Source organism: Chiloscyllium plagiosum, chromosome 5 (genome assembly GCF_004010195.1).
Source record: "Chiloscyllium plagiosum isolate BGI_BamShark_2017 chromosome 5, ASM401019v2, whole genome shotgun sequence".
NCBI lineage: Eukaryota > Metazoa > Chordata > Chondrichthyes > Orectolobiformes > Hemiscylliidae > Chiloscyllium > Chiloscyllium plagiosum.
The window spans coordinates 12,233,277-12,248,878 of NC_057714.1; the positions used below are offsets into that span (position 1 = coordinate 12,233,277).

The window sequence follows — 15,602 nt, forward strand, 5'->3', positions numbered from 1 at the left end:
CCATTCCAGGTGTGGTCACAGCCACTTCCCTTTCACCATGTGCCTTTTCAAGTCGAGTGAATCTGGAAGGCAACACTTGGCACAACGAGTCTCCAGCTCAGCCTCATCCAAAGGCCCCTGAACTTGCTAGTCCATGCTAGCCCATCACATGGAATCCATGCTAGCCCATCACTATGATTCCTTTCCACACACCATCCTGAATTACATCTGTAGCTCTCATCATTACCCTCTGAGCCCCAGCCCACCAGTTAAGTCTTGTGCATCATACTGCACAGTCCTACCTGTCAAGACCACGGTGCTGGTGACTACCAACATCTCTTGCATCCCCAACATTGACTTCCCAATTTTCCTAGAGTTGAAAAATATGATGCTGGAAAAACACAGCAGGCCAGGCAGCATCCGAGGAGCAGGAGAATCAATGTTTCGGGCATAAGCCCTTCTTCAGGAATCAGGAATGTTTTCTGAAGAAGGGCTTATGCCCAAAACGTCGATTCTCCTGCTCCTCGGATGCTGCCTGGCCTGCTGTGTTTTTCCAGCATCACATTTTTCAACTCTGGTCTCCAGCAGCTGCAGTCCTCACTTTCTCCTTCCCAACTTTCCTAGCATAGCAATGTCCCTTGATAGCTCCACTTGACTTTCATCCAACTTTCATCCAGGACTTACCATAGCCCACTTTAACTTGGGAGAGACAACTCGGATTGATCACTGACCATCTCCCTGACTGATGTCTGTGCAGCTCCTCCACAGATTTACTACAAATCCTGTTTACACTTGATCTGCAGGACTATGAGCCATTCCCTGGAAAATAGCAAACTGGAACCCCTGACCACGTGCACCCCGAGTGGGCAGATGTCTGTGTCCAAGTCCTTTGGCTGACATCTGACAATGTTCTTGACCTAATGTACCAGGACACCTTGACTGATGAAAGTCCCCCTTGATAGGGCTGAGGAAAACTCCCCTTAAACTTTGAGACATATTAAGTTAGTTGATGCAGTTGCAGTGTGTTTGCTGCATACACTGCTATCGCACGGTTCAAGTTTGAGATTCACATAGTGTGGTACAGTAAAGCAACATATCTATCCCCTTGAGTGATCACTGATGATAACCATGAGATGTTGTCTGACTTTGTGTTATGCTAAGCAGCAAGACAAGAGAAAAGTACTGTGAGGCTTTGAGCTCTGTCTGAGGAGGCAAAGAACCAAAAGACAAGAAAGCTATCAGCCTCAAAGTTGGCACAAAGTGAATGAATGCGAAGTGAGCAAGCAAGCAAGCACCCCCGAGATGGACCCTGGTCAAATCTATGCAAAGTTCTCCATGCAAAGTACAGCACGATGGCTCAGTGGTTAGCACTGCTGCCTCACATTGCCAGGGACCCAGGTTTGATTCTAGCCTCTGGCGACTGTCTGTGTGGAGTTTGCACATTCTCCCTGTGTCTGCAAGGGTTTTCTCAGGGTGTTCTGGTTTCTTCCCACAATCCAAAGTTGTGCATGTTAGGTTAATTGGCCATGTTAAATTGCCCATAGTGTTCAGGGATGTGTAGGTTAGGTGTATAAGTCAGGGGAAATGTAGAGTAAAAGGATAGGGGAATGGTTTTGGGTGGATTACTCTTTAAAGAGTCAGTATGGACTTGTTGGGCCAAATGGCCTGTTTCCACACAGTAGGGATTCTATGATTCTAACAACAGTGTAATGAAAGGTATCCATACATTCCAAAGTGCAACACTGAAGTGCAGAAGTATTCTGTAAATCAATCAGAGGTGTGCCATGATGATGTGGTGAGCTGGTACATGTTGAATGCTAAGGTCCCTGGATGGGGTTTTGCACAGTCACTGCCCATGGAGTGTGCCCTGAGACATTGGTGTCTGATGCCCAAAAAAGGACAAGAGGATCAAATGGTGAGTTTGAATTGCCAGGTACCTGCTCTAGTTTTCAGGTCAGGCGTTTTTGCTGTCTAGTTTCTATCTAAGCTACATATTAATGATGTGAGATTATGTAATAATGAGTTGTTTAAGCATGCAAATGGGTCTCTTGCTGCTCATTAACAAGAATCCTGTCTCAGCATTCAACATTTGGTTGAAAAATTGGACCCTTTTTGCTCTCTCAATACCTAGAAACTCCCTGCTAGTCATTTCATATGTTTTCCTCAACTTTCTCACCATGTCATTCAGAGGCTAGGATTCTGCCCCTAAAACACAGAACAGTTGTCTTAAATATACTAATGTATTGCAGTGATATCTGGACTGTGCATCAATGACACCTAAGAGAGCAAGAACAATTATTCTATTGCATCTACAGGTTCAATGAGAGGACTATCAAACATACCTTAACAAACCAAAAGAAGAGCTTCAGTGTATCTCAGTATAATTTCAGTAAATAAATGTATTTAATTTTATAGTCTCATGTCCACAGTGGCACACTGTTAGTTCTGTTTTGGATATGGTGTTATTAAAATGAATGCAAAGGGCTAGCAAATCACAGAGCATGTGTAAAATAAGGAATGACAAGTCTTTTCTGGTTGTAGGTCAAGTTTCCATCTGTTCATAAATGAAAAATACCAGTGTTTCATATTAAATACCATCAACATTGCAACAACACAATTTCGCCAGTTTTGTGTCTGCATTAATGATAGTAGGTGCTAAGAAGCCACTGAATCTAAACATCAAAATAGGTAGTTGAAGATTGTGGTGCTGGTGTGGTGTGCCTTTTCCAGCACCATACTGTCAACTCTGATCTCCATTATCTGCAACCCTCACTTTCTCCTAATCAAAAGAGGTAGTCCTTACTTGTATTATAATGCTCTTGAGTAAATGATTCAGCAGTCTGTTTTACAACTCTCCCTTTTGATCCAGATAAGGCTGGAGAGCAAAGGAGACAGGCATTCAGAGGTAGCTGGCAACGTCAAAAAGAAAACTGGATTGTTCATGTATATCAGGATGATTCTGCCTTTCTGGTTCATTTAGCAGGTGAGAGTGAGACCTGATAGCACTTCACGTAGTTCAGCTAAATATAGTGACAATTGACTAAAATATTTGTGCAGATATGCTAAAACCTCACACTTTGGACCTGATGGAACAGAATGACTATACTGGGGAAAGAAATTGGGACGGGAAAAGGTAAGAATTTTGTTGGGGTCAAGGGCATTAAAAGTTAATGGAAGGGTGTGGTTGAGTAATCCAACAATACAGAAGTACTAAGGTAAATTGAGGGTTATAATTAGGCAGTTAGGATTTAAACAAAATCACAATGTAGATGTTGCAGTTGGAAGGACAGAAACACTTTGAAAAATTCCTCACTGATGGAGCAAATGTGATACATGCCTTGACTGACGAATGAAGATATGCCCAGAGGACTATAAGGCAATGAGTGTAAAATAGGCCATTATCCTTTATCTCATGGAAATACATAGTTATCTAGTAATAGTTTAGGGAATGACTACCTCCTCTCCATGCTCCAAGAGTCCCACATGTAATGCCTTTAATCAATCTCAATTTAGTCTCCAATGATGACATTTTTCCAGTACAAAACAGTGCACCAATTGGATACTAAATTTTTAAATGTAATTCAAAGAAAATTTAAAAATGCTGACTTTGAAAACTGAAGAGCATTTTGTCGGGTGCTGACTTAAGATAACTTTACCTGATCTACAGGTGCTTCAAGTAGACTGTAGGTTCTGAAAGTAAAAACAAACATTGGCTTCTTCCTAAATTCTTAATTGTATATCCTTTATACATCGAGGAGAAAGTGAGGACTGCAGATGCTGGAGATCAGAGCTGAAAATGTGTTGCTGGAAAAGCGTAGCAGGTCTGGCAGCATCCAAGGAACAGGAGAATCGAGGTTTCGGGCATAAGCCCTTCTTAAGCCCTTGCTTCCTGAAGAAGGGCTTATGCCCGAAACGTCAATTCTCCTGCTCCTTGGATGCTGCCTGACCTGCTGCGCTTTTCCAGCAACACATTTTCAGCTATCCTTTATACATCACTGACCCAACTACATAGACAGATTTCAACTAAAACCTTTCTACATATTAAAGTTTTTCACAACTGAAATAGAAAATGATGACTACTGGAATATTTCTCTCAGTGTTAAGTACCAGATACCCAGACTCACTCAGTTCTGGAGTTTGAAAAATAACCTGTAATACTTAACTTGCAATGCTGAGTTGGTAATTGGCTCCTTTACATCTGTTGTGAAGATCACGAAGAGCATCAATGTATCAACAACTAATTACTGTTCAAAAGTTTCCAAATTATTGCTGGAAGGATGTGCAAAATTCCACAGGTTAGGTGGGTTGGCCATCTTGAATTGTCCATATGTCCAAGGATATGCAGGTGAGGTGGATTAGCCATGGGAAATGTGGGGTTATGGGGATAAGGTGGAGTCTGGGTGGGATGTATTTTGGAGGTTTGGTGCAGACTTGATTGGCCAAATGGCCTCTTACTACACTGTAGTGATTCTCTGAGGAGAAAAGGGGCCTGACTAAACACATGTTAGAAATGGAGTATTAGAAGGAAAAGTCGACATTACTTGATAATTATAGTATTCTGTCACTAATTCAACATTGAAGGGTCGTACAAGTTTCTTTTTTTAATTGACAATAGTAATATTTTTATTCTTCCTCGAACTTTGTTTAGTTTTTGCAGATGCTAAAATATCACATAAAAATAAACAAAGCACAAATACAGCTTGTGCTTGAGCTGTGTTGATTTTATAATACAGTACTGTATATAGAATTGCTTTTACCACCAGATGATCACATGTACAAAGAAATATTGCCTTAATATCTACTGATCTAAATGACTTAAATAATGGTCAGACATTTTTGCCATTAGCCTGGATTGTAAATTACACAGTCATTTGAAAAATACACATGAAAACGGAGATTCAGTTGATTGATCTCTGAAGTATTACTCTGATGTATGAAAGATGTAGACTAACCTGAAATCGCTCTAGAATCCACAGTCTATGTTGCTATGAAAAGAAAGTCAAAAATATAACAAGGATGAAGAGCTCCATTTGGAATGTTAAATTTGCATTGATCAAATACTTCCCAATCTACTATAAAATTGTAATTATTCCTTTTCAAACTTATATTGAAATGAGAACACGTATTTTTCTCTTTGTAGAAGAATTAAATACGCTGATATGTAACTGCTGGGGTAAAATACACTGAGAATTCTAAATCAGACAATAACAAATAAGTGAGGCTCTGTTCAATATTTTTCAGCATTTCATAAGTTAAAAAAACTATACATGTATTTATCCCAATAACCTGAAAAGAAGCAAGTAGTTTGTTCAGAATTGCAACCCAACAATTAGCCTATAGGCTAAGATAAAGGTTTGTGTAAAGATTTGTGGCACAGGTGTTGGTTGACGTGGTTGTGAGTATGTTCGTTGAGCTGGGAAGTTTATTTGCAGACGTTTTGTCTCCTCTCTAGGTGACAACATCAGTGCTTTGAAGCCTCCTGTGAAGCGCTGCTATACTGTCTCTTCTGGAATTTATTTAGTTCCGTTCCTGCTGCTTCTAGTTGCCAATTCGTTGTAGTGGCCGGGTATATTGGGTCTAGGTCTATGTGTTTGTTGATGGTGTCCGTGGATGAGTGCCATGCTTCTAAAAATGCTCTGACTGCCCTCTGTTTGGCTTTCCTATGATCGTCGTGTTGTCCCAGTCGAATATTTGGTCCCTGTGATCTGTGTGTATGGCTACTAGAAACAGCTCGTCGTGGCATTTAGTGGCTAGTTGGTGTTCAGGAATGTGGACTAAATGTCACAACCAGATGACAAGGACCACAAATTTGACTGGGACAATACAACGATCATAGGACAAGCTAAACAGAGGACAGCCAGAGAATTTCTAGAAGCATGGCACTCATCCACGGATTCCATCAACAAGCACATAGACCTCGACCCAATATACTGGCCACTGTAACGAGCAACCGGAACTGGCAGCTGGAAGAAGCAGGAATGGAACCAAATCAAATCCATAGGAGACAGTATAGCAGCACTTCACAGGAGGCTCCAAAGCACCGAAGATGTCACCGAGAGAGGGGATGAAAAGTCTGCAAATTAACCTCCCAGCTCACCCGAACATACCCAGAACCATAGCAGGCTAAGTTAACAAGAACTCATTTAATGAATTAACAGAGAACATTGAGTAGATTTGTAGAATTATAAAATTCTTAGTGTGGAAGCCGGCCATTTGGCCCAATGAGTCCACATCAACCCTCCAAACAGCATCCCATCCAGACCCAACCCTATTCTCCACCACCACCACACCCCCACCTACCCCCATCCAATCCCTCCCCATCCCTGTAACCCTGCATTACCCATGTCTAATCCACTTAGCCTGCACACTATGGGCAATTTAGCACGCATGGTCAATCCACCTAACCTGCAACATTCAGTCTGGGGGAGGAGCATCTGGAGGAAACTCACGTATGTACAAGGAGCATGTGCAAACTCCACAGTCACCCAAGGGTGGAGTTGAACTCAGGTCTATGGCACTGTGTAGCAGCAGTGCTAACCACGGAACCATGTCACCCTTTTGGTGGATATTCTTTATATTGGGAGGATGGGGCAAAGATAGGGGAAACTTTCCAAGCATAGTCTTGCTCCATCTTGCGTTTTGTTACTGATATTAGATGTTTATGAGGTTTGCTCCCCATCCTGCACCTATTTATTTGCTTGGTATTTTCCTCAGATCTTGCCTTTCCATCTCCTGACCTGGTTTCAAATCATTTTTCCCCTCTTTGTCTCATTGAATTTATTTCTAATATCTTTCTGTTTCTTGCCTTTCTCACAGTCAACTCACAGCTCATTCAATCAATTCTCAATGATCCCTGACGTGCATCTGAAGTTTTTCTGTTCTGTTTTATTACAGGGTTTGCTGATCTTGCAGTACTCAGCTTTTAACGATCATAAACTGAGCATATTATAAACAGAATATAAAAGTGAGATTTGATGAGAGTGGGAACCTTTGATAAGTTTTGAACAATTAGGTCTTAAACTGTCATATAGTTTAATATTCTGAACTTAACTCAGAACTTAAAGTTAGTGAAAAGAAACTGCATGACAGTGGGACTGAACAGCTAACACCTGTAAGTATTTGCTAAAATATGGACTAATTTCCATGTGTGGGAAGCCAAGAAAGCACTTACCTCTTAGGTGAGGTTCAAAATGTATAAAGGTTGTCAGTAACTGCAGACAGAAGCCTGGCATCATAACCAGTCTAACAGTGTGAAAACAGACAAATAGTTTGCAATTATATAAATAAAAAGAGATATTCAGGAAGAATTTGGCCCCTTGACAAATTAAAATCACAGACAAATTAAACAATTGCTTTGCATTGATATTTAGAGTAGCTAGTTGAAACTGTCATGTGCAGATGAAGACTCCATGCAAATACGGTCAGTTCTAGTATAATGCGTGTTTCTTCGACACTAATTGGCTCTAACACAATTGAAGAACTTAGCCCATTATTTGTGGAATGTGAACTTTGCCTACCTGCATTGGCTATAACACAATTCCAGCCCTATTTGTTTAAATGGCAGGCTACTGCGGAATTATCTGATAACACAAGATCGCACGAGAACAGAACTATCGTGTTATATCAGATCCAACTGTAAACTCTAATATGGCAATCAGCGTCTTTCACACATCATAGGATCCCAACATGTGTATTAGCAGAGACCATCACCAGAGTGACTACAGCTTTGTAGCCACCGAGCAGCAGGTCCTTTGAAATAAAGTAAAAATTTCATGAATGACACATTGAATTTTAACATTACTCCTTTGATTGAGTTTCATGAAATACATGCATTCAATTGTCAATCTGGAATGTTCCTTCTGTGCCCTTGAGACTGGCAAATGGTTTTAATCCACAAAATGAATAAGGTGATCCTTGGATGACCTTCATTTTCACCTTTTTGTTCAGTTTTTGCAAAAATATAAAAGTATTGACTATATGATGATAACATACTAGAACATGACACAAGTGAGAAGGGACAAAGCAATGATATTTCTCTGGGGAGATGTGTAGATGCTTTCTGCACTTGGTGTTGGACTGAACTGTAACAAAGAGAAAATAATGTAAAGTGACAGGTATAGACTGAACTATGTTTGAACTCAGCATTTCAATATACAAAACTGGTTGCATAACTATAGAAAAGCTGGGATTCTGGTTGTTAGATATTATCAGTCACCTTGCAGTTTTATCACTGCTGAGAGTTTGGGGAATTGTGAATTGTCATTTCAAATTAAAACTTGGAACGCAATCTGAAAGAAATACGTTAGAAAGGCAAATGCAATGTAAAAGTCAATGTAGGCAATAAAAATGTTTGCATTTAGATCCTTCTAAACAGAGGTGATAAATAAATAAATCTTTACCATGCCTGTACTCTTTATATTTCAAGGCTTGTGTATGCAGCCATCAAAACAGAACATTCATTTAAAAGAGAATATAGAAAAAGTAGCAAAGAAAGGCTATTCTTCATTTGTGTGGTGCATGTATCATGATTAATTTCAGTATAGCTTACAAAATAAGACCTAAGGAATGAAGGAAATTGCTGCAACTCCAAGTATCTGTCAGAGAACACTTTTTTAAAAAGACAGACTTAGGTCACAATTTTTCCTTCATTGAGGTTGGTTAGTCAGATGAATTAACTGGGTGAGAAGTGGCAAGAACCCTATTTATATGTATTTATATCTAATTTAATTACACATTTCATCTTATTAACTTTCCCTTCCCAATGAATTTGTCTCCAATCACGAAAGTTAAAGTTTCAAAAACTGAACTGCAAAAACCTGTCAGATTGATTCCTCTGCCTCAGTTGAGTTCACTCATATCTGTCCTGGCTATCTTCCTTCACTTGACCTTTGATGGAAACACTACAGTTGCTGCAGATATTTCCATAAAGGACATGGTATCTCCCTGAATCTTCTATCCACAGAATTGGGAAATAGCAACTTCAGAACCACGCATTGCTTATTATTAGGCAAGTTCAGCTTAAACATGGTCTTTCTTAAGTCATGGTCACGCTGGCCTCGATATGTGAATGGTTCAGGGTCAGCCAGAGCATGAGAATTTCGAGAGCCACAGGCTCTGAGAATAAAGCAGGCATATTAATGGTAATGTAAAGGGACTCAATCAAAACGAGAGGAAGATAAAGGGTCGTAGGGGCCACAGAGATTGATACATAATAGGGAACGTTGTTAATAGGTTGTAAAATTCTGGATCACAGGGGGTGCCTCCAAGTCACTCTCTCGAACACAAAGTTGAAACTTCACCATATGATCTGAAAAAGGTCTCATTTAGGAAAAAAGCACCAAAGGAAGGAGGAATAAGTTACTGTTTTACCCAAGGAGCTGGTTATAGCACTAGAATGTGAAATGCTATGGAACTGCAGTCATCCCAGTCATTTGATTAATAATACTATTCATCTGCATTTCATTCACAGTTAAACTAAAAGTCAACATTTGTCAGACATTCAGTGCTGAGCTACGTTCATGAAGTAATCATTAGTGGGCATTGTGACCACTTATTGACCCGGATTGATCTCAGTGATCAACAGTTGGCAAGAGAACATGGTGCTCTCAATTACAATCTCATCTTTCCAATTGGCAAGGCACACAGCCCTGAAGACTGCAAGCCAACACATTACATCAGGCATGTCCTCACACACAGCAGGAATCCTAATATGGGCTGACTATTAAGACAGAATAGAATTGGAGGGTCTTCCTGGCAGCTGCCTAGCGCCAAGGAAACATGGACATTTTGTTGGCCCACCTTAAAAAAACTTCAGGATACATTACTCTAAACTTTTTAATCGATCCATACCATTTCATTCTTTGGTACAAACAATGACTACAGATGCTGGAAACCAGAGTCTAGATTAGAATGGTGCTGGAAAAGCACAGCAGTTCAGGTAGCATCCGAGGAGCAGTAAAATCGACGTTTCAGGCAAAAGCCCTTCATCAGGAATACAAACATCGATTTTACTGCTCGCTTCATTCCTTGCACTACTCCTTCAAACTGCGCCGATATGATTGATGTCATGGCTCAAGCATACGTTTAAGAGCACATGTATATTCTCTCTGTTACATTTCTCATGTCTGCTTCAATTTAGGAAAAAAATGAGCGAGCTCAAGGCAGCCATTTTCTGGTGCTGATCTGAAGAAACAGGGAGAGTGGACAGCAGAGCAATCATTTTCTAATGGCCTAACATGACCAGCAGCTGCCACTGGCCGCCACACAGCATCCAGAGGGAGTAGCTGGAAGAGATCAATTGAGGAGGCAGAGAGTTCTGGCAAGGAACCTTAGCTACAGACTTTGGCACAACTCTGGAAAATTAAGACAAAGAATCTCCTGGCCATTGTGTCACGTCAATGACAGCTGCTCGACAGGAAACTGGTCACAAGGACTCAGTGGCAATCCATTCCATAATCCAAGGATGCAGTTACCCTTATATTTTTTGCCAAGCGGCTTGTTTCAGGGACAACTGGAAACCACTGTGACATTTCTGTGGGATTGTTCACCAGAACCCAACTATTTTTCTTCTCCTACCATGACACAGTGATTCAAGTAGCAAGGGCATTAGGATTCTCAGTGATTGCTGGCTTCCTGCACTCACAGAGCACTACAGATTTTACCCACATAACTCTAAGAGTGTCCTATCACCAACCAGCAGTATTCATGAACATAAGTATTGGAGAACTCATGGGTGACAACTTTTTTGCAGTTCCCTTAACCCATACAAGGACAGTTGGTAGACTAAGAGGGGTACGATCACCAAAGCTGGTTCATGATTAAGTCTCAGAAATCCTCAGACTTGGCATAGCAATGATAAAGTGCTGCCCATGTTTTCACCAGAACCACTGCAGAACAGGCAATAGGCCTCCTGAAGATGAGGTTGCAAATCTAATACAATAAGTTATCCCACAATTTCAAAAATAAAACACTTTTTGAAAATAAAACCAGAAATAACCAGTTTAGTCATCCTGAACCTCCCCCACACCCCCACCCATTTCTTTGCAAAGGAGATTTTGTTGCATTTGACTGTGTGATCTGGAATCCCTGAAGTGTGTCACATGCTGCCCCAGCCGAGACCTTATTATCAAATGCCACAAAGGCAGTGCCATGGCAACCAGGTAACAGGCCAACCTCCTTTCATCCATTGAAATGGTTGAAAAGCAAGGACAACATCAGCACACTGGTCTGCTCAACTGGGCTTCTGGACAGGATATGGCGCATCAAAATGCTGTGACCTCCACAATCTGAGTCAGTGAAGAATGCATGTATTGGATAAAGAAGATACAAAAGAGCAAAAGGATTGGAGAGCCAGGATCTTGAGATGCACCAAGAGCAGCAAAGAGAAGAATACAGGGTAACGGCCTAGAGAACCATAGAAACTGGTGACACCCTCATAGCTACACGGCAGGACTGAATGGGCACTTGCTATTTGCAAGGTGTAATTTCATTTCGATAGATGGCAGCTAACCCTCTGCCAGGTAGGTTTCACATTGATAGCTGAATTACCTGTTTTAATCATTCAATTATTCTTTCAGATGTAGATCTGACATCCACACCTTTTTGTAAGCTACAGTAGATGTGTAAAACTTGCCTTAGGCCAATACTAGCAAGTAAACAGCTGTGAGCACTTTTACTGCATTGTTCTTTTCACTAAACTGGATCTTGTGTCAAAGATTAAAAGTTACATCAGGCATTGTACTCCCTCAAAAGGGACTTGCCATTCATCCTCGTAATGCATCTTTTTAAGTATTTCTACATCATTACCCCTTCAATGTTTCAGAGCGCTAGCAGCATTTCCTAAATGTTTTCCATGCCTGAAAATCCTTTTTTAACAGTGTCCAATGTACAGTGACCTGTGATTTTTGCATCAATTTCCCCAGAACTTTGCACAATAAGAGTAAATGATCATGTGAATTGATTCCCATCATCATAGATACCATTCTTCAGTTCATTTGATTCAATCCACCTGAACATCAAAAAATGGTTATGCACTGATCAGAAAAAAATGGCCTTAGCCCAAACAACATTCCAGCTATGATGCTGAATGTCTGTGTGCTTCATAACTAGCCATACTAAAGCTAAAATGTTCACATATGGCAACTTATTGGCATCTACCAGACAATGAGAAAACTTGCCTTACTTACAATTGTACAAAAGACAAGACAAATCTAAAGTGGCTAATTATTGTCCAAGTCAAAACGTGTGGTGCTGAAAAAGTACAACATGTCAGGCAGCATCCGGGGAGCAGGAGAATCGACGTTTCGGGCATAGGTCCTTCATCAGGAATAATGATTTGGAGATGCTGGTGTTGGGACTGGGGTGTACAAAGTTAAAAATCACGCAACACCAGGTTATAGTCCAACAGGTTTATTTGGAAGCACTAGCTTTCGGAGCACTGCTCCGTCATCAGGTGTTTGTGGAGTATAAGATCATAAGACTCGAATCAGGAATAATAAAGGTCTCATACCCGAAACATCGACTCTTCTGCTCCTCGATGCTGCCTGACCTGCTGTGCTTTTCCAACGCCACACTTTTTGATGCTGACTTTCCAGCATCTGCAGTCTTCACTTTCTTCTAGTTATTGTTCAATAAAGCTACACCTAATCAACAGCAAAATGATGGAAGGAATGGTCAATGGTGGCAGAAAAAGCTGTACTTACACAAATAACCTACTCACCTCTCCTCAGTTTAGTTTCTGCCATAACACTATAAACTATAGACTGGTGACCCTGACGTCAATGGTGGGCAAGTTGTTGGAGGGAATCCTGAGGGTCAGGATTTACATGTATTTGGAAAGGCGAGATATGATTACAGATAGTCAACATGGCTTTGTACTTGGGAAATCATGTCTCACAAACTTGATTGAGTTTTTTGAAGTAACAGAGGATTGATGAGGGCAGCGCGGTAGACATGATCTATATGGACTTCTGTAAGGCATTTGACAAGGTTCCCCATGGGAGACTGGTTAGCAAGGTTAGATCTCATGGAATACAGGGAGAACTAGCCATTTGGATACAGAACTGGCTCAAAGGTAGAAGACAGAGGGTGGTGGTGGAGGGTTGTTTTTCAGACTGGACGCCTGTGACCAGTGGAGTGCCACAAGGATCAGTGCTGGATCCTCTACTTTTTGTCATTTACATAAATGATTTGGATGTGATCATAAGAGGTACAGTTAGTAAGTTTACAGATGACACCAAAATGGGCCAATGTGCAAAAGGAGTGGCAGATGGAGTTAAATTCAGATAAATGTGAGGTGCTGCATTTTGGGAAAGCAAATCTTAACAGGACTTATACACTTAATGGTAAGGTCCTAGGGAGTATTGCTGAACAAAGAGACCTTGGAGTGCAGGTTCATAGCTCCTTGAAAGTAGAGTTGCAGTTAAATAGGATAGTGAAGGCGGCATTTGGTATGCTTTCCTCTATTGATCAGAAAATTGAGCACAGGAGTTGGGAGGTCTTGTTACGGCTGTACAGAATATTGATTAGGCCACTGTTGGAATATTGTATGCAATTCTGGTCTCTTTCCTATCGGGAAGATGTTGTGAAACTTGAAAGGGTTCAGAAAAGATTTACAAGGATGTTGCCAGGGTTGGAGGGTTTGAGCTACAGGGAGAGGTTGAATAGGCTAGGGCTGTTTTCCCTGGCGTGTCGGAGGATGAGGGGAAACCTCTGAGGTTTATAAAATCAAGAGGGGCATGGATAGGATAAATAGACAAAGTATTTTCCCTGGGGTGGGGGAGTCCAGAACAAGAGGGCATAGGTTTAGGGTGAGAGGGGAAAGATATAAAAGAGACCTAAGGGGCAACGTTTTCACACAGAGGGTGGTACGTGTATGGACTGAGCTGCCAGAGGAAGTAGTGGTTAGTAAAATTGTACAATGTAAAAGGCATCTGGATGGGTATATGAATAGGAAGGGCTTGGAGGGATATGGGCCGGGTGCTGGCAGGTGGGACTGGATTGGGTTGGGATATCTGGTCAGCATGGACGGGTTCGACCGAAGGGTCTGTTTCCATGCTGTACATCTCTATGACTCTATGTCTTAAGCTCCAGACATTCTACGGAGGATTCAAGCTGAATTCCTGAGTTGAAGATAGGGTGTTTGTCCTTGACTTCAAAGTAGCAGTCAATCCACCATAAAACAATAACAAAATTGAAGTCACTGAGGATGAGGAAAAACCCAACTCATTGAAGCTATACCAAGCTTAAAGGAAGATTGTTATGCATTTTCAATCATACAAATCTTAAGATACAAATGCAGAAATTCCTCCTGGGTCTGACAGTTCTCAGCTGTTTCAATTACCCTCAGTTCATGATCAGGTCAAAAGTTAAGGCTCTTTAGGTACAGTTATGGAATCCTTGCCTCTATTCTAGGAGACCCAGGTTCAAGTATCACCTGCTCCAGAGGTGTGTCATAACACATCTTAATAGGTTAAGGAGAGAATATCTACAAGTTCAAAAGTGGGCTATTTGTTAATGACTGCACAGTACTGAGCTTCTTTTGCAAGGAAATATTCCACAGCAAAATTTGGAAGACAGTAAAGATTGATTAATAAAAGCAATTAACATTCACTTCACACAACTGTTAAAGAATTGACAAGTTCAAAAAATAAAGAGTTGAATCAAAATCCCCTTAATGGTACTATCATTACCATCACTGCTCACAGCGTGGAGGGGTCATCACTGACCGAAAATTCCAAATCCAATGCCAATATTCAACACTAGCATTCTGCATTGAATAGGCAAATTAGAGGACTGCAGATGCTGCAGATCGGAGTCAAGATTAGAGTGGTGCTGGAAAAGAACAGCAGGCCAGGCAGCATTCGAGGAGCAGGAACCTGATGAAGGGCTTTTGCCTGAAACATCAATTTTCCTGCTCCTCTGATGTTGCCTGACCTGCTCTGCTTTTCTAGCACCACTCTAATCTTGATTCTGCATTGAATAGATCACTTGTACAGTCATAAGAACCTTTCCATCGGGTATAATCACTATTAAGTGTAATGGAAAACCCTACACTTGCCTAGCTGGGGTAAACAATGAGTGTAAATTTAAAAGCTAAAACGTAGTAAGAAGCTGCTTACAAAATAAGCTAGCTGCAATATTAGTTCTTATCAATTAAAATACACAGAACATGCAGTTTGATGGGAATGATACAGTACCATAAGGAAAACAGAGAAAATGCACTTATTCTACATTCCCACCCACTGTATTCTTTTTCCAATAAACAAGTACAAGAGTTGAGCATATATCGATAGATATATTCATTCAAATAATGCCTTAGTGGACTTATAACATGACCAGGTAAAAACAATGACTGCAGATGCTGGAAACCAGAGTCTAGATTAGAGTGGTGCTGGAAAAGCACAGCAGTTCAGGCAGCATCCGAGGAGCAGTAAAACCGGCGTTTCGGGCAAAAGCCCTTCATCAGGAATACAGGCAGAGAGCTTGATGGGTGGAGAGATAAATGAGAGGAGGGTGGGGTGGGGAGAAAGTAGCATAGAGTACAATAGGTGAGTGGGGGGGGGGAGGAAGGTGATAGGTCGGGGGGGAGGGTGGAGTGGATAGGTGGAAAAGAATATAGGCAG

At 41.1% G+C, this 15,602-nt stretch overlaps 1 protein-coding gene across 2 annotated transcripts in view; it reads right to left on the bottom strand.

Annotated features, from left to right (window-relative positions):
- LOC122549721 (adenylate cyclase type 2-like) overlaps positions 1 to 15,602 on the bottom strand; it is a 625,439-nt gene that overhangs the window by 555,374 nt on the left and 54,463 nt on the right. The window lies entirely within an intron of this gene.